The sequence below is a fragment of the Bos indicus x Bos taurus genome, chromosome 11 (assembly GCF_003369695.1).
Source record: "Bos indicus x Bos taurus breed Angus x Brahman F1 hybrid chromosome 11, Bos_hybrid_MaternalHap_v2.0, whole genome shotgun sequence".
In the NCBI taxonomy this organism is placed as follows: domain Eukaryota; kingdom Metazoa; phylum Chordata; class Mammalia; order Artiodactyla; family Bovidae; genus Bos; species Bos indicus x Bos taurus.
Window position 1 is genome coordinate 89,818,738 of NC_040086.1, and position 19,077 is coordinate 89,837,814.

The following is a 19,077-nucleotide window of genomic DNA, read 5'->3' on the forward strand; positions in this document are numbered from 1 at the left end:
CAGGCTTAAATTCATCAAGATCCACTAATATAAAATATACGGAAATATTAAAGATAAAAGATTGTACACAGTGAGGCTGGGGGTGCGGCAGGGGGTGTGCAGAGCACCTTGCAGAATTAGAATTTTATCACACATGGAGGATTTGTATAATTTCTACCTGCACACTTATTTCTAGAGAGTCCCCTGTTCTTGAGTTGAATCACAATAGCTGGTTTGGATTGGTTTGTGTACATGTTGGGGTTTGGATTGGTTTGTGCACATGTTGGGGTTTGGATTAGTCTGTGTACTTGTGAATCAAGCAAAAAGATTACATACTTATTTCGACATATTTCACACATATTGGAGACACCTGTATGTGTTTAGATATAGATGCAGAGAAATACAAAGAGGTAAAATAATGAATATTAGCTTTGGAATAAAAATTTGCACTACTTTGTCATGATGCAATTATTTTCAATTGCTTCTAAATTTATTTTCAGGGCCTATGATTTCATCTTTCTTTTTTTAAAATTAAATACAAACCAGTCACACAAAATATAGTCATTCCACTGACTCTGGGGAAACCAGCACATAAGCAGTTTCCACTCAACACATTGACATCAGATCTATTTAAAAATATTCCTTAGTTTTGGAGAGATCTTTGCATCAAGATTTGAGTCATAGAGTCAACCACTATTTGGTGGCTTTTCTTTAACAAACAAACACGATCGGAGCTTGGAAAGAGGACCGAATGGAAAGTAAGATCCTGCGGATGTTCAAAGGAACAAAAAGATGCACAGGAGTGTGCATCAACCCAAGAAGTGGTGAAAATGTTGCTTGAAACCCTACCCACATAAGGTCCTGGGAGGTTATTTTCAGATGATGACCATTATCCTTTGTTACCAACTGAATGATTCTGTCTCCCACCCACTCAGACGTTGAAGTCCAACCTCTAGTGTGGTTTATTCAGAGATGGAGACTCTAAGAAAGTAAAGACAGCTAAGTGTGGCCTTAGTATGGGGCCCTGATCTGACAGGATTAGTGCCCTTATAAGGAGGAACATCTGGGACCTCACTCCCTCTCTCTCCACAGGCACATAGGCAAGCACAAGCCCAGAAGGCATCCATCTGCAAGCAGGACTCACACCTGCTGGACCTTCATCTTGGACGTCCAGCCACCAGAATTCTGAGAAAATACATTTCTGCTGTTTAATCCAGTCTGTGATATTTCACCATGATAACTCTAGAAGACTAATACATCCTATCATATGGAAACATTTTTTTCTCACATCTGAAAAACAAAATTTTAAAATTTATGTGTAAAAAGACAGCCTTCAGAATGGGAGAAAATAATAGCAAATGAAGCAACTGACAAACAACTAATCTCAAAAATATACAAGCAACTCCTACAGCTCAACTCCAGAAAAATAAACGACCCAATCAAAAACTGGGCCAAAGAACTAAATAGACATTTCTCCAAAGAAGACATACAGATGGCTAACAAACACATGAAAAGATGCTCAACATCACTCATTATCAGAGAAATGCAAATCAAAACCACTATGAGGTACCATTTCACACCAGTCAGAATGGCTGCGATCCAAAAGTCTACAAATAATAAATGCTGGAGAGGGTGTGGAGAAAAGGGAACCCTCTTACACTGTTGGTGGGAATGCAAACTAGTACAGCCACTATGGAGAACAGTGTGGAGATTCCTTAAAAAACTGGAAATAGAACTGCCTTATGATCCAGCAATCCCACTGCTGGGCATACACACTGAGGAAACCAGAAGGGAAAGAGACACGTGTACCCCAATGTTCATCGCAGCACTGTTTATAATAGCCAGGACATGGAAGCAACCTAGATGTCCATCAGCAGATGAATGGATAAGAAAGCTGTGGTACATATACACAATGGAGTATTACTCAGCCATTAAAAAGAATACATTTGAATCAGTTCTAATGAGGTGGATGAAACTGGAGCCTATTATACAGAGTGAAGTAAGCCAGAAGGAAAAACATAAATACAGTATACTAACACATATATATGGAATTTAGAAAGATGGTAACAATAACCCGGTGTACGAGACAGCAAAAGAGACACTGATGTATAGAACAGTCTTATGGACTCTGTGGGAGAGGGAGAGGGTGGGAAGATTTGAGAGAATGACATTGAAATATGTAAAATATCATGTAAGAAACGAGTTGCCAGTCCAGGTTCGATACACGATACTGGATGCTTGGGGCTGGTGTACTGGGACGACCCAGAGGGATGGTATGGGGAGGGAGGAGGGAGGAGGGTTCAGGATGGGGAACACATGTATACCTGTGGCTGATTCATTTTGATATTTGGCAAAACTAATACAATTATGTAAAGTTTAAAAGTAAAATAAAATTTAAAAAAAATAAATAAAATAAAATAAAATTTATGTGTAGAATACAGCATGAGAACACATCTGAGTAGTGCAAAAATCAACAAATAAACTAAAACAAAATTGTGTTTTGTAGATTTTTTTTTAAAGGCAAAATTCTGAACTGTTCTTGTCATATAGGTATTACTTTACGTGCCTGAAAACTACTTAGAAACAATACTAATACTGGCATGTGTCCTGTTTACTCTGCCTATCAAGGCATCATTTTAAGATCATGGTGGTATAAAAGAAGAGTAGTGTCTTGAATTACAAGAACCTGCTTTTCATTGAGTTAAAAAATATAAAAATAACTAAAACAAAGACTTTGAGTAGCACTGAATGCATGTAGATAGCTTCCCTGGTAGCTCAGATGGTAAAGAATCTGCCTGCAATGCAGGAGACCTGGGTTTGATGCCTGGTTTGGGAGATCCCTTGGAGGAGGAAGCGGCAACCCATGCCAGTATTCTTGCCTGCAGAATCCCAGGGACAGAGGAGTCTGGTGGGCTACAGTCCATGGGGTTACAAAGAGTTGAACACCACTGAGCAACTTTCATCTTATTTAATCTCACCTGCAGTAACTCAGAAATAAGCACTGCTGGTCCCATTTTACAGGTGAAGAAATTTGAGGATCAGTGAGAGAAAATAATCCACCCAAAATTATCAATAAATTTGGAGGATCCAAGATCCACAGCCAAGGCTTCCTGAAATCAGCATCTCACTACCAGGCTGTTAGCTGGTCCAGGTGCGCAGATGAAGGATGACTCAGCACTTCAAGAACTGGGTGGGTCCAGAGAGGAGGAGCAAAGACACAAAGGAAGACAGAGGACATTCTGAGCAAGAAAAAAGAGGAGTGAACAGAGATGCAGAGTTGGGAAAAGCACAGTGTGGACTCCAACACTTTGGTTGAATCATTAAAAAAAAAAAAAAAAAGGAGAGATTTAACCCCAGATCATGAAGGTCCCAGCGACCAGGTCTACTCACCAAAGACTGGTAAGTCATTAGAATCTTTTAGAAACAGAAATCCCTGGAAGAAGTATTATCACTTGCACTGATAAAAACAAATTACCTTCCTCAAGGCGACAGAGCACATGGCTTATAGAATGATCCACAAGAAAGGCATAAGGGGGAGAGCAGGCTGGATAGCTTGTACTTTTGTCATATGTTCTATTTGTCTTGACGTCCAGGGAGCAGCGAAGGGCCACGTGAGGTGCTAAATCACGGTCCACCTGTCTGCTGTTCTTGTGTTTCTGAAGCCTCTTGAGTATGCACCGTGCACGCTCCAGGGGCAGGCGGGGGCTTCTCAAGGCAGAGGCTCTGTAAATTGAGACCTGCCATGATGCGTGCCAAGCTACACAGTAGGTGCTCAGTGCAGAGCACCATGAGTGAGTAACTGAGAATTTGGGAAATTGGAGCAGGCACAGAGTGCTGGGCACACAAACAGACTTCCTCTGATTTCAGAAATGGGACTTCAGCCTTGGAAACCTCAGGTCAGTGCTCTGAGGGCAGCGAGGGTGAAGAAATGAAGGATCATCTCTCCCTGGACAGTGAGGACACAACTGACTTCTTTCCAACACAAAATGGTGTTTATCTTTGACCACAAGGTTGTGCTTTCTTTGACCAAGAAAGCTGAGCACTGAAGAATCAATGCTTTTGAGCTGTGGTGCTGGAGAAGACTCTTGAGAGTCCCTTGGACTGCAAGGAGATCCAATCAGTTCATCCTAAAGGAAATCAGTCCTGAATATTCATTGGAAGGACTGTTGCTGAAGCTGAAGCGCCAATACTTTGGCCACCTGCTGTGAAGAGCTGACTTATTGGAAAAGATCCTGATGCTGGGAAAGATTGAAGGCAGGAGGAGAAGGGGATGGCAGAGGATGAGACAGTTGGATGGCATCACCGACTCAATGGACATGAGTTTGAGCAAGCTCCAGGAATTGGTGATGGATAGGGAGGCCTGGCGTTTTGCAGTCTACAGGGTCACAAAGAGTCAGACACAACTGAGCAACTGAACTGAACTTGACCACATAGTACCAAAGAATGGATGTCAGTGAGTTCTAACCTGAAAGTCAGTGCACAGTTAACACAACATTATATCTCCCTGTACATGTTTTATTTGAAATATAATAGATTCTTGAGCCCAGGACCAAAATATTTGGGAGAATGATGCCTATTTAAATGAAGTCATTGTCCTGGTTAAAACGAGTGAAAGTAAGGCACATTTCCATATTCACATACAACAGCAGAGAATATGAAAATGAAAAGTGAGACGGTGGACTGAACAAAAAGAATGTGATTGTGAACCGACATTCTAGGAGGATTCATGTCCTTTTTGCAGAAAAGACAGGTGCAGGCTCTTATTACACAGGTATGAGGAGTCCTATGTGCCAGGCACACCCCTTATTTGAATCCTGGTGGAGCTTATGCTGAAACTAAAGTGAAAGATGCCTCTACATACAAGCATTCAACGGAGTGTTGTGTGCTAAATAGTAACATCCTAGAGGAAGAGTCTTGTTTCTGAATCTGGCCAAGCCAACTCCAAACTAGTTTCTGCCAAAAGGCCTGCATGTTCACTGCGAGTTTTCTGGATCTACACCTACATTTCTTCTCTCTCATTTATCTAGGAGGATGAGAGAAATCTTTCTATACTTTCCGTAAGCTTAAATTATTTATTCAAATGTTTTCAAATTTGGCATCATCCCAAAGCATATTTTTTTTTGCCAACAATCTTCTATTTCTGCCCCCCTCCCTCCAAGCCCTGTGTGTATTTTAAGCAAATTCTCACCCATATGGTGCTCATTCCTGGGCTCTTAATTCATCTATATGCTGTTCTATTTATTATTCAATTATTCAATATTTTTTTCCTTAAGTTTCTATTAAGGTTTGTATGCTTATTTGGGAATGGGGTTTTATATTAAAGTCTGTACACCCTTGTTTGTTTCCAAAAAGGAAACCTTACTTAGATGTGATGGAAAATGGTGATGTATTAATGGGTTTGAACATCTCTCCATTTACAATCGGGCTCACGATACTAAGGTCAACAGGGCAGGTGATATGCAGCATCTCATTGGGTCCTCCCAGAGAGCTGCGAAAAAGGTCGCTGCCCTCACTCTCAGGTGAGCCCACAGAACAGAGCTTACCTGGGGCATGAGGCCATTCACAGGAGGATTGACGATTTAGACTACTCTGCCTCCCAAACCTGCAGGCTGCCCATTTACCCCATTACCTGGTACCACATCTAATTTAGAAGTAAGGCAAGCATTTTTTAATGTAAGTTTGTTTACAGTCCAAATAAAATGTGCTACATTTTCTCTTTCAGAAGATTCCAGGAAAAATCTTTGCTCCTTTATGGAAACCTCTATTTTTCAATACCCTGGTTGGAAGGTCAGTTCCAGCATCTCCTTGGTCCTTTTTCTCAGGGGACTCTCAGGTCCTCAACAAAGGACCACCCATCATTTGATGCCTGGTTCAGTGGCTTCCCTGGTGGCTCAGATGGAAAAGCATCTGCCTATAATGCAGGAGACCCGGGTTCGATCCCTGGGTTGGGATGATCCCCTGGAGAAGGAAATGGCAACCCACTCTAGTACTCTTGCCTGGAAAATTTCATGGACGGAGGAGTCTGGTAGGCTACAGTCCATGGGGTCGCAGAGTCAGACACGACTGAGCGACTTCACTTTCACTTTCAGTGGAATCCTGGAGACCCCCTTGGAGCTGCAGGAAACTAGGCATGCAAATTAGGTCCTCATCTTTCCTGCAATTGTTCTGCCATCTGTTAAAAAAAAAAAAATCAACCAACCAAACAACAGAAACCTAAAAGCAGGAGTAATATTAACAAGATGCTAAAGTAAGAGGTCTATGGAGTCATTGTCATAAACATTAAGAGAAGGCACGTTTTACACTTTATCCCACACTCTGTGGACAGGTTCTGTGCTCTGTTATCTCAGTGTGTTTATCTGCTAAACAGGCATAATGATACATGATAAGGATTCCAGTCCCCGATTCCAGTGTATGGCAGATATTTCCACACCACCCGGCAAATCTTGGATATGAGCTGGGTGTCTTGACAATGGAGATAGTGTCCAACACCACAGGTTAAGGGCTCCTTCCTACAAGCCTGCCCACCACCCATCCAACCTCCTCTCAGATGCCAGTCGCAAGTCCAAATAACTACCCACCCTTCCGACCAACTGGCTAGAAACAAGGTTCCAACAACTCCTGTTTGGGTTCCATTAACTGCTGACAGAACTCAGAGGAACCTTTCACTCACTAGATTAACCGCTTATGATAAGGAACAGCCAGGTGGATATGATGTAGACGGCAAGCTGTGGGCACAGGGTGTGGTGCTTCCAGGCTCTCTGATCATGCCGCTCTCCCCAAGTCTTCCCTCATTCACGGATGCAGAAGCTCTCCAAGCCCTCCACTTTGGTGTCTATGAAGACTTCATTACATAGGTATAATTAATGAAATCATTGGCCATTGGTCACTGGTGCATACTCCAACTCCTATTCCCTTTTCAGCTGCCAGGAGGAGGGCATTAAAGTGCCAGCCCTTCAAACACACGGTTGGTTCTCTAGGCAATCAGCAACCCCCACCCCCACACCCTGCTCTGCCCTGACCTGAGGTGCTTTCCAAACATCCCCTCGTTAACATAACAAAAGACAGCTCTGTCACTCAAGAAACCTCAAGGGTTTTCAGAACTCTGAGTAGAAACAAAGACTATATGTTATATATATAATATAAAACCACAGTATCACATGTGCCTTATTTTCCATGGAAAATGCGAGATCAGCTCAGGTAGAACAAATGCAAATGCTTCAATGGTTGATAGAATGAAGCACATGGAATGGAGTTTCAGATGCTGCCTTGGAATTCTTAGTATCCCCTGAGCTTGTGGTTCTATAATGAGGTGTCCCTGGAAAGTCACCCTGGGATCCTAAGCTGTATGAATTTTTAGAGGGAGAAATATTTTCCCAAAATTTTTAAGGGCACCCAAGGATACAGCTCTTGCATGTGGCACAACTTTGCCATAAGGACCTCTATTCCAAGGACCTTCCTATGAAGGCTGAAGGGAGTGTCCATTGTACTGATGAGATCAAGGCTCAAGACAGGAAAGTGAGTTTCCTGCCGTCAACTAGAGAGAGAGACGCACGATCACGGCACACTATAATGGGTTGGTAAGTTCTGGAAAAGATAATGTGACCATAACTGGCTCCCCAGAATTATTTCATGTATCATTTGGAAAATAAGAATAATAGTAGTAAAAAGCACTTATTGGCTTAAGCCATATGAAAAGCAGTTTGCTAAATATTAATACTTTGCATAAGGCATCTGAAGAATTCCTCTTGAAGAATTCCAACCCAATATGACTTGGGTTGTTCTTGCTTAGTAACTCAGTTGTGTCTGACTCTGCAACCCCATGGACTGCAGCACACCAGACTTCCCTGTCCTTCATCATCTCCCTGAGTTTGCTCAAACTCATGTCCATTGAGTGGGTAATGCCATCCAACCATCTTGTCCTCTGTCTTCCCCTTCTCTTCCTGCTCACAGTCTTTCCTGGCATCAGGGTCTACACCACTTGGGTAGACCAGCTTTACTGATGGGAATGTGGGGCTTTGGTGGTAAAGGGAGTGTTCCTGCTCCCAGAGTCAGTAGGGGAACCAAGCTGAGACTCAAACTGGAGTCCTTCCTGATTCCAGCATTCTGGTATTTGACGACTATGCCTTCAGCTCCTCAGGGATGAGAACTGGAGTTAGGGGTGGAGATATCATGTTATAGTCAGGATCCAGGGAGATGCCTGCAGTGCTTAAGTTACTGCTGTGGCTGAATATTCCAATTACCCACTTGCTATATTTCAAACATGAAGATGATTTGTGTAGGTTGGTTTACATAGGAATGACATTCAATAAAGGAAATATATTCCTTGATCTTTGATTCGCTTAACAAGCGGCTTTCAACTCTCAGTTTTATTAATTGCTCTGAAAACCTACAATTTAGGTAAAACTAATTATATTTGATTTTACTCATTTGGTTAGTTCTCTTTTAATATAAGTGGGACTGAAAACAATCACTCTCCTCTGTCTGTGTCATGTAAGAAATGACAATAGGAAACGCCAGGCGACATCTCGCCACGCCTTCAAAACTAGACCTAACTTGATTTCTAATGAAAGGTTTGCTCTTGCAAGAAATTGCCTTGACAAGTCTTTTCTTTCTGAAATTGATTATTTTTTTTTTCTTGTTTCTTTCTGAAAACCAAATTTTTAGCCTTCTGGTACCTTTTGTATCTTCTAGGACAAGGAATGAACAATGTTATTCTTATTACAGGTGCATGCTCTGGAATCCACACTTTGATCATGAGGTATATGTCACATCAGGGGGTGGGAGTGGGGAGAAGGACTTAATGGGCAGGGAGTGTCTATGTTCAAAACAAGAGCTCACTATGAGCTGTCACGCTGGGCCTGAGATTTTGAAGACAATGACAAACTGACAGAAGTAGTACTGAACATCCTAATCTCTGTTAGAAGTGCAAATCAGAAATCCTAAATCCAAGAGTGTGGCCAAGACCTAAGACATAAATAAGAAACCAGGTCTCGGATGCAGAGTAGGAGATCAGGTTCAAGGGGCTCCACACATCATCCCCGCACACCCATCAAATGATCACATATGCCCTGAAGGGAACAGAAGATGTTTCCCCAAGCCACACCTGTTTAGGAGCAAAACAAAATCATATTTTACAGGAGAAAAGAGTTTAGAGCTACCCTTCATCCTAAAAAGTGGTGAGAACTCAACCTTACTCAAAGTCATCTTACAGAAAGTTTTGGGAAACACGACACAAGGAAACGAGTCGTGACTATCATTATCGTCAACCCCATGACACCTCCTTTTGGGCTCTCTCTGCTTGATGGGGCGTGTGAGCTTTGGCAAGCTGGCTCGTCCCTCCCAGATTTATCTACTCCTTATTTAAATGGTAACAAACATCCCTCATGCAAGGCAGATGGATAGGTTTAAAGACAAGGTGTATGAAGACCCTGACACATGGCAGATGTATATATCTGGATAGATTTCTTTCACTCCCTTTGTAGACTTTTATTCCAAGAAGTTTACAATTCACCAGAAACAAAGAGAAGGACATCCATCCTTTCTGTGCTGACCTCCTTCATCATACAGCATTTAGGTTATTGCCACTTGTACTTGAACCCCTTTAGCTTCTCAGAGCCTCTGCCAATGGCAGGGAACAAAAAATTTCAAGTGGGCCAGCCTCCATGGGATGAGTTGCTCTGCCATCCCCATATCTGAGTACCAGAGAAGCATCCTTAAAAGAGATGCAGACCAAATCAGTTACACAAACTCAAGGTGATTTAATCTCATGTTGGCAGAACTTTCTTTCTTTTCTGCTAGCTACAAACATGTTCCTTCCTTCCAATAATGTGATGACCGATGCCATTCCTTCTTTCCTTGCAGCAAAGTGATGAAGCCCCATGTGGCTCAGAGTTTCTGTATCTGAGACTCGCAGCAGCTGCCTTTGCAGATTCATGTGCATGTGGCTGGCCTGCATAGCGAGAGACACCGGAGGAGCAGAGGGAGCTTGTCATCTTTGATTACCCGTCCTATCCCAGTGCTAAAGAAACATGATGTGAGGAATGGCTGGGTAGCACAATTGTTGCAGCCTGAAGAGTGGCTGCAACCTGAGCTCTTCTCTGCTGGTGGTCCCTGGACAGTCCTGAGACTTTCAGTGGAATGGCATTCCCCATCAGTGGTCAACGTGGACACACAGACAACTCAGACTCCACAGGAAAATGATCCTTTATGAAGAAAGGACAGAAAACGGACCAAGCTGTGTGCATGGAATTTGCATTTGGCAACTCCTTGTAGTTAGAACATTAGTCTGGGTGGCTGGAAACCTGGTTCCTAAGCTTGGCTTTGTCCCTAGCTGTGTGTCTTGGGTTCCTCCATCTGTCCAAGAAGAAGTTACAGAGGGTGGCATGGAAGCGCTCTTTCAGGTCTGAAATCCCCAATATCGCAGAGTCGCCAAGATCTAAGGCTTGGATTCACACAGGCATGGTTTAACCTCAGCTCCACCATTTACCTGCAAGACACCAAAACTCTTTTAATTTTATAAGCAAAATGGGGATAAAAAGAGGGCCTAGTACATGGGATTATTGTAAGGATTAAATATGATAACGTAATCATAGTATTTAGCTCAGTGGTTGGCCCATAGAAAGAACATAGCAAATTTTAAAACTATACTTAAATGATTGTGGAAAGGATCTGTTTAAGTGTTGATCTCTGCTGATAAGTAAATTAAAAAGTAGCTGTGAAAATCGATTGTTGAGTGGAGACATTGGACATGACGGGGAAGACATGAGGACACCCATTTCTGCAAATGCACTGAAATGCAGCTCCGGAAAAGGTACAGAGATGGATGAACATGCAGAGAAAACAAATAAGCAGGAACCATGGACAACAGGCACAAGTGCACACATCTCACATGCTAGCAAAGTAAGGCTCAAAATTCTACAGGTAAGGCTTCAACAGTACGTGAACTAAGAACCTCCAGATGTTCAGGCTGGATTTAGAAAAGGCAGAGGAACCAGAGATCAAGTTGCCAACATCCACTGGATCATCAAAAATGCAAGAGAGTTCCAGAAAAATATCTACTTCTGCTTTATCGACTACACCAAAGCCTTTGACTGTGCGGATCACAACAAACTGTGGAAGATTATTAAAGAGATGGAAATACCAGACCACCTTACCCATCCCCTGAGAAACCTGTGTGCAGGTCAGGAAGCAATAGTTAGAACCAGACACAGAACCAAAGACTGGTTCCAAATCGGGAAAGGAGTACATCAAGGCTGCATATTGTCTCCCTGATTATTTAACTTGTATGCAGAGTACATCATGCAAAATGCTGATCTGGGTAAAGCACAAGCTGGAATCAAGACTGCAGGGAAAATACCAATAACCTCAGATATGCAGATTATACCATCCTTATGGCAGAAAGTGAAGAACTAAAGAGCCTCTTGATGAAAGTGAAAGAGGAGAGTGAAAAAAGTTGGCTTAGAACTCAACATTCAGGAAACTAAAATCATGGCAACTAGTCCCATCACTTCATGGCAAATAGATGGGGAAACAATGGAAACAGTGAGAGACTTTATTTTGGGGGGCTCCAAAATCAGTGCTGATGGAGACTGTAGCCATGAAATTAAAAGACACTTGCTCCTTGGAAGAAAAGCTATGACCAACCTAGACAGCATATTAAAAATCAGAGACATTATTTTGCCGACAAAGGTCCGTCTAATCAAGGCTATGGTTTTTCCAGTAGTCATGTATGGATGTGAGAGTTAGATCATAGAGAAAGCTGCTGCTGCTGCTGCTGCTAAGTCACTTCAGTCGTGTCCAACTCTGTGCGACCCCATAGACAGCAGCCCACCAGGCTCCCCCGTCCCTGGGATTCTCCAGGCAAGAACACTGGAGTGGGTTGCCATTTCCTTCTCCAGTGCATGAAAATGAAAAGTGAAAGTTAAGCCGCTTAGTCATGTCTGACTCTTAGCGACCCCATGGACTGCAGCCTACCAGGCTCCTCCATCCATGGGATTTTCCAGGCAAGAGTACCGGAGTGGGGTGCCATTGCCTTCTCCGAGAGAAAGCTGAGCACTGAAGAATTGATGCTTTTGAACTATGGTATTGGAGAAGACTCTTGAGAGTCCCTTGGGCTGCAAGGAGATCCAACCAATCCATCCTAAAGGGAATCAGTCCTGAATACTCATTGGAAGGACTGATGCTGAAACTGAAGCTCCAATACTTTGGCCACCTGATGTGAAGAGCTGACTCATTGGAAAAGACCCTGATGCTGGGAAAGATTGAAGGCAGGAGGGGAAGGGGACGACAGAGGATGAGATGGTTGGATGGCATCACAGACTTGATGGACATGCGTTTAAGCAAGCTCTGGGAGTTGGTGATGGACAGGGAAGCCTGGCATGCTGCAGTCCATGGGGTTGCAAAGAGTTGGACACAACTGAGCTACCTAACTGAACTAATGGACAACAGGGGCTTCCCTGCAGATTAGCAGTAAAGAACCCACCTGTCAATGCAGGAGACCAGGTTCAAACCCCGGGTCAAGAAGATCCCCTGGAGGAGGGCATGGCATCCCACTCCAGTATTCTTGCCTGAGAAATCCCATGGACAGAAGTCTGGCAGGTACATGGGGTCACAAAAGAGTCGGATGGACATGACTGAGCAACTAAACCACCACCACATGGAAAATAGGGCTCCCTGAAAGGCCACTTGGATCCTGGCTGCTCAAGGGTCCCTCGGCTTCCATGAAGGTTCCCTGATTCTCTGCTCCTTTTCAGCATTCTCCAAGGGAGCAGGCCTGCTCCAATCACGTCTGAAGCTCAGAGAAAACCCCATTTACAGTCAACCTGCATAGAAAAGCCAAAGGAAAGAGTCAATGCAATTAACCCAGAATGAAATCCTGCTTCGAAAAAAAAAATCCTCCCACTCTATTCTTGGATTTATAGCTCAAGGTTTTCACTGGAATGGCTCTTGTAAATTAATTGCAGACACAATTGTCTACGGGCATTCTCTGAAGAAGTGGCAAGCAGTTAATTGCACCCCAAATTAGCCAATTCTGCCCATAATTAACCATTTGAAGACAATTAATTGCATGCATAATATTTGCACCTGCAACTAATTGGAGACCCTTATATTGTTCCTGGAAGAAATAAATAAGTAACAACAACAACCACCACCAAAGAACAAGGGGCCACTCTCAAAATGGAGTCATTTATAGACAAAGCTTCCAGGAGCCCAGGAAACACTCTCTGTGTCACAGCTGCATTGGTGGAGAAGCAATTTTAAACCGTCCAGGACCAGTGAGGTTTGCAGGACATTATTTGATCCTTTTTTTTTTTTTTACCATTTTTTTTCTCTTCCTGTTGTTAATGAGAACGAGCAGTACTTAATTTCTTCAATTATGCAAGCAAAATACATAAAACTACACAGGTTTGGAAAAATTAGAACATCCCATCCCATATCAAAATAATGGTGTTATTTTAAAACAAAGACTGAGTTCTCTTACCTTTGCTCCTGCTCTCGTTTCACTTATGGGGTGTGTGCGTGTGTTCAGTCAAGGCTGTCATGTCTGATTCTTTGCAACCCCGTGGACTGTAACCAACCAGGCTCCTCTGTCCATAGGATTCGCCAGGTAAGAATAGTGGAGTGGGTTGTCATTTCCTCCTCCAGGGCATCTTCCTGACCCAGGGATTGAACCCACGTCTCCTGAATTTCAGGCAGATTCTTTACCCACGGAACCACCTGGGAAGCCCTGTTTCACCCGTACACTGACTAAACATGCTTTTAGAAGGAGAAGAGAAATAAATGTTCCCCCAGACCTTGAGGGCCTGAGAAGAACACATATGCATCACGGTATACTTCTGCTGGCGAGTGGGGTCTGTGGATGAGCACAATCTGTTTTAACTCTTTAAGAAAACAAGTGGCTGTGATTAATAGTAAGAAGGACAGTACTAACAACCATCACAACAATAACTGCAGTCACGTGTAGTAAACACTGTGACCAGTCCTTCACCTAACCTCACTAAATTGTTATCACAATTCAAAAGAGAGATTCTGTGCCCATTCTGTGGATAAGAAAACTGTTCATTGGAGCTGCCTGATTTTCCTAATTACAGAGGTTATCAGTAAACTTGTGTAATTCAACTGACAGCAAGTGCTCAGCACAGCTCCTGAAATATAGTCAACAATCAACTAAGGTCAGCGAAGTGTCTGTAGCCCTGGGAATTGCGAAGTTTACTCTCTTTTCATGGATATGTTGAGGATGGAATTGGAAACCTAAAAGGTGATACTGTCCTGAGTGGATCATATGAAATAAACTGATGCAAATTCAGTAACAAAGGCAAGAGAATAATACCGTTGTCATCCTCATTTTACAGATGCTTAAACTGATGCAGGGAAATGTTAAATAACCTGCTCAAGGATATACAACTGGTGAGATGAGAGAAGGGATTCAAATACTGACGTTCTGACTCTAGTTTAGCTACTACACAATTTTGCCTCTTATAACCTAGACAGATGGATTTGTCTGTAAAAATGTGTGCATGTGTGTAAATCTGGATATGCTGGAGCTGTCAAAAATCAATACATATTTTGAACTTCCCTGGTGGGCCAGTGGTTAAGACTCCAAGATTTCGCTGCAGAGGGCACCAGTTTAATCCCTGATCAGGGAACTAAGATCCCACATGCCATACAGCATGACAAAAGAAAAAAAAAATTAGAGAGCATATAAAAATTGGCCTAGATGCCAAATGTTCACTCTCTCACATGACAACAGAACCACTGTCCCTGATTTAGGAAGAGCGCTGGGAGAATATTCTCCTTCATGCCCACATCCAAAGCCCACTAGCTGAAGGTCAGTCCTATCCTGCAAGGGCATGACCTCCATGACTCAAGAGGCATATGAAGAGTTCTGGAGAGGAGGAGCTGGGAAGAGCAAGCAGGAGGAAGATGCACAGCTAAGTGTGGGGGCCAGACCTCAGCAGATTGGAGGCAGAGAGGAGGGGCTAGGGATAGTGGTCCCAGATCACAGGATGGGTGGAAGCAACTGGAGAAATGGAGGAGCTGTGTGGGGCAGAAGAGCCACCCCCAGTCCAGGTCTTCTTAGGTTCCTGGGGTCCCACTGGAACCTTGAATGCAGCTGAACAGGTTTCCTGAAGGAGCCTTGTTTGTGAGGCTGAGGCTACACTGTGATACAAGCTTCAAATCCTAAAGGTTGATCTTCTTTCTTTTGTATAAGAAAGCTTAGGAGCGCCCACTAAATATTTGATGAAGGATAAAGATAACAGTGTTCAGGCAAATGGAGCAGATGGAGTGGGGGCTCCCAATGGCCCCCAGGTCAGTACATCACAAGAATCAGCACCAGAGCTGATACCCAACCCAGGCAGTCAGGGAAAGCAAGAAACACCAACTCTGAGGGTGTATAAGATTTATCATATGACAATGATAAGCTTTCAAGACATCAGAAAATGTATGTTCATTTTTCCCTTATTTAATTAAAAAAAAAATCTGAAACACACACAGTCAACTTTATACTAATACAAGTTCTGAACTGGACACACAAGGACTAGGTAGGATCCTTGCCACGGGTCTAGATCTCCTCCTCATCTGGTGGACAGAAATTCATTCATCAAAATATCAAGAGAAAGGTTTTATCATCAGACACAAATCCAAATGACTCTTCCTTTAACACTATTTTTCAGCTTGTGCACAAGATAAGAGCGTGTTGTCAATGTCCTGATGAATCAAGGCCCTGCAGCCGTGTGTGTACATCTACACCTGCACACACTTACCTTCCTCCATTTCCCATCATGGTGTTGTTATTCAATCATGTCTGACTGTGACTTCATGGCCTGCAGTATGCCAGGCTTGCCTGCCCTTCACCGTCTTCCAGAGTTTGTTCAAACTCATGATAGTTTCTGATCAACAGAAAGAAGCATTAGTTATCTAGGCGCTCTTAAAACAGCTGTTTTCTCCTAGTAAAGAAATCCTTCGTTTCTTTTCTCCTTTTCATTCCTTTGCTTCATTATCCATCCTTTGTGGCTGTCCAGTCACTCGGTTGTGTCTGACTCTTTGTAACCCGTGGACTGCAGCACACCAGGCTTCCCTGTCCATCCTAGTGCGCGTGTGTGTGTTTCCACAGCTGAATGTGAAGTGTGTAAGACCATATTCTACTTCCCTTTCCTTTTTAACATATGAGTACAGCTTGTATTGTACAATCTGATATTCACCAGGACCATTCGGAAATTGACAAAAGCCACTTTGTTATCTAATATGCAAGACCTTTGGGGTCTTACAAGAGGGGACACCCAGTTCACTGTGTTGATGCTTCTTATTTACCCATTTCAGTTGAGAGACAGATCCATTTTGCCTTATGGAATTACACTCTCACAGAAGGGGGTTTACAATCCAGTGTAGAGGGAGGCAGCAACTAATATGTGTAATAATATGAGTTCAAAAATATCCCTGTGGATGAGGAAACTACAGATAATGGGTGGCTGCAGTTCTGGCATCTAGATATCTATGAAAACATCCCCAAATGCATATAACAACCACATGTAGCTAGAGATACTTAGCAGGCTTGATGGGATGGGTCTCCTGATCAAGATAAGACAGTGTGAAGATAGAAAAGTTATTAAATAACTGTAGCCACCCATTATCTGCGGTTTCCTCATCCACAGGGATTTTTTTTTAACTCATATTATTATACACATTAGTTGCTGCCTCCCCCCACACTGGACTGTAACCTCCCTCTGTCTCCAGGAGAAGGTCAGCGGGTAATTCACGTGTCGGGGGGGGGGCGCTGGGGGCATCCGTCACGGACTGACCGCTGCGGCCACTGTTTCCTGTCCGACTCCCCTTCCCTCTCACCTACCAGAACGTGAATCTAAAGCTTCCTTAATAAAGCTGGCAAACGCCCCTGCTACACATATGCTGTATGAAAGGAGACCAATAGCCTGCCGTCTTCTCTCTCCCCAGGTAGACGCAATTCCCCCGGGGAGGGGCTTCTGAGAGGAGGACCGAGCTGAGGGTGGAGAAACAGAGAAGAAAAATCAAGACCTCGCTCTGGTCAGGCTCCCAGACCACCTCTGCTTCCATATTGATGCTCATATTGGTCGCTACTCTCTTGGGAACCCCTAGGGTACCACCCTCTAGGCAACCCCCGCCCCATCACTCCCCCTCCCCAACGGAGGCACACAGCCAGGCTTCCCGGCGCCTGGAGGTCCCGTGAGCAGGAGGTCACCCAGGCAAAATTCAGACAGACGCGCGTTCTCCGACGGATGCTGGGGCACGCCGAGCCCCGTTGGCGCGGGGCCTCGTGCCTTCCCAAACAACAGGAACATCCCCTCAGCCTCCGAGCGGTGAGCCCCGAAGATCCAGCATCTCGGACCCCCGCGCCTCCGCTTTGGAGCGCCAGTTGCTGCAGAGCCTTTTCTCACGTTATTTGCAAGATGCTCACCTTCTTCAGTCTTCAAACACAACCTAATTGCCGCCTGCCAGGCAGGGGCGAGGTGTAAAGTGCGGTCCTATTCCATGGGGCCCCGCAGATCTGAGCAGGTGGAAACAAGGGATGGAGGGGGCGGGGAGAATCAGAAAGCAGCTTCTTGTTCATTAACCAGTGTGCCCAACCCCACCATGCATACGTTAAACAAACAACAACAGCAACAACAAAAATCAGTTGCTTAAAAAACTGGAAAAGAACAAAAGCTCACAAAACCAGGAGCTACAGGCAGATGGATTCACACGGGCGGGGGTGAGGTGGGGGTTGGGGGTGGGCGACAGCCTGATCTCAGAGTCGTCAGCTCTCTTTCCCCAGCCTGGCGGCCACTTCGCTCCATCCTCAAGGCTTCCATCGAGGCTGGCCTCTCAAGTGAGTCAGACACTGAGGGTCTGTTTCATCAAAACCACACCGTTCTTTGACCATGGTTCCTGGCAGTTCGGGCTTAGAGATGAAATATTAATGAAAAAGGGAGGAGACGGAGAAAGAAAGCCACTGAGTGGGTTTAATACTTTGTTCTGGGATCATCTCTGGGAGGGAAGACAGAAGAAACGTCGGAGCAGGTCTGTGGAGTCCATTTTGCCTGAGAAAAAGGCTGGAGTTGAAAGCCAAGGTCTGGGCATTTTCTGACCTTGGTGAGATAGGTTATAATTAGTGCTTGGTTACACAAGCACATTAAAAATACCCAGGAAAAGATCTTGAGACTAAGCAAAAATTTCTTAGGAATACCAGCAAACGCTCAATCTGGAAAAGAAAAATAATTGACAAATTGAACTTTGTTAAAATTAAGAGCTTCTGCTCTTTGAAAGACACTGTGATGAGAATGAAAAGACCAGTCACAGATCATTGACTGAAAATACTCATAAATAATGTGTCTGATAAAGAACTTGGGTATGGAATATATAAGGAATTATCACAACTCAATTATAAGGGGGATGACAGTTAATGAGTACTGGGTTTCACTTTGAAATGAAATTGTTTGAAATTAGACACTGGTAATGATTGCACAGCTACGGATATATGTATATATTTAGTATAAATGTATATAGTTAATTTATACATGTTAAAACTCACTAAATTTTATAGTTTAAATGGGTAAATTGTATGTGAATTATTTCTCAATAAAACTATTCCTTAAAATAAAAAAAACAAAAAACAAAAAACACCACCAACAACAACAATAAAAAACACCCAGTACAAAAAAAAAAAAAAAAAAATCAAGCCTATGGGAGAGCCTTTGTATTATATTATTGCCCTTGTGGGATGAGAGCCAGCAGTAAATTCACGTCACAGCTTCTGGTGGACGTCCTCACCCTGTGTGGAGTAGAGCAGAATTCTGTCCACATCACCACGTGTAGACTCTTGTTCAGCAGCTCCAGCAGGCAGTGGAGAACTGTCTTTGATTTTCACTGGGCAATAGCAGAGAGTCCTGTGACTTGGATAAACCCACAGGGGCGTAGGTGGGCATGTGAGAACTTGCCAAAAGAAATAAGCAGATATTTCACCTTTAGACATAAAGTGGTGCTCTGAAAAAATACATATATATCTTTTAAAAATTTCTCTTTTTCAGACTTCTACTGAAAATATGGCTTTTTAATAAATATTACTGGTATAATTGACTGTGAACA

At 43.4% G+C, this 19,077-nt stretch overlaps 1 long non-coding RNA gene across 3 annotated transcripts in view; it reads right to left on the minus strand.

The window, feature by feature from the left end:
- Positions 1-9,428: 9,428 nt before the first annotated feature.
- LOC113901594 overlaps positions 9,429-19,077 on the minus strand; it is an 82,386-nt gene continuing 72,737 nt past the window's right edge. Inside the window, exons 1-4 of one of the 3 annotated variants that reach the window (XR_003513484.1) lie at positions 16,826-18,564; positions 15,744-15,869; positions 12,461-12,800; positions 9,429-10,465 (exon numbers count right to left, since the gene is read on the minus strand). This is a non-coding gene — a long non-coding RNA (uncharacterized LOC113901594). Of the gene's footprint in view, positions 10,466-12,460; positions 12,801-15,743; positions 18,565-19,077 lie in introns of those variants that run through there. The other 2 variants (XR_003513485.1, XR_003513483.1) reach the window with 2 other exon arrangements.